The sequence below is a fragment of the Frankliniella occidentalis genome, unplaced genomic scaffold, assembly GCF_000697945.3.
Source record: "Frankliniella occidentalis isolate FOCC.00 unplaced genomic scaffold, Focc_3.1 Scaffold250, whole genome shotgun sequence".
Lineage (NCBI taxonomy): Eukaryota > Metazoa > Arthropoda > Insecta > Thysanoptera > Thripidae > Frankliniella > Frankliniella occidentalis.
In genome coordinates this window covers 1,364-2,083 of record NW_026267376.1, presented here as the reverse complement: position 1 = coordinate 2,083, position 720 = coordinate 1,364, and positions in this window count along the sequence as shown.

Below are 720 nucleotides of genomic sequence, written 5' to 3'. Positions count from 1 at the left end.
ACGACGCGCCGGCGGCCTCCGTTGGTCCCGGTGGTGGCGCCGCCCCCGCTGACTGCACCTTGGGTCGCCGACTCAGGTTATTGGCCGCCTCTGCGTTGGCGGGCGCGCTGCTCGGCCCGACCTCCATGGCGGCGTCCTCCCGAGACACATCAGAATCTGCATTCGGCAACGAAATGTACCATTTTATCGCCCGGACCATGGCAAGAGGTAAGAGATGTTAGATACGTAACAATTCCGGCGGCATGCGGTACACTATGATGACGTAAAAAATGCGGAGGGGGTGAATCGGGCACCTGGTATACCAGCGATACGTCCCTGTTTGTGGCTACAAAAATGTCGTCACACGCCCCTTTTGTAACTTATAAGCAGTTGTAGCTACAATCGAAACGGCCAGAAGAATCGGGTAAATGATCCTCAGACTGTAGTCGAAGCACAGACCATCCACGTTCCGAGCGAGCGCTCTACCGACTGAGCCAATGAGACTGTTGCAAAGGTAATGTTCACCTCCGCTTTGGCTCACACCCGGAAACACATGGCCTCATGCAGAGGTGAAAAGGGTTCCGTAGACGAGATTCGAACCAGCGACTGTTTGCGTACCGGACCATCACATCAGAGCTCTGCAAAATCGCCTCGTCGACCGACCCAGCTCGACCGGTAGGCGGTCGGCACCGACCGCGTGCAGGTGAGAGGTGAGGAGGGGAGACAGCGCGGGAGCTCCTC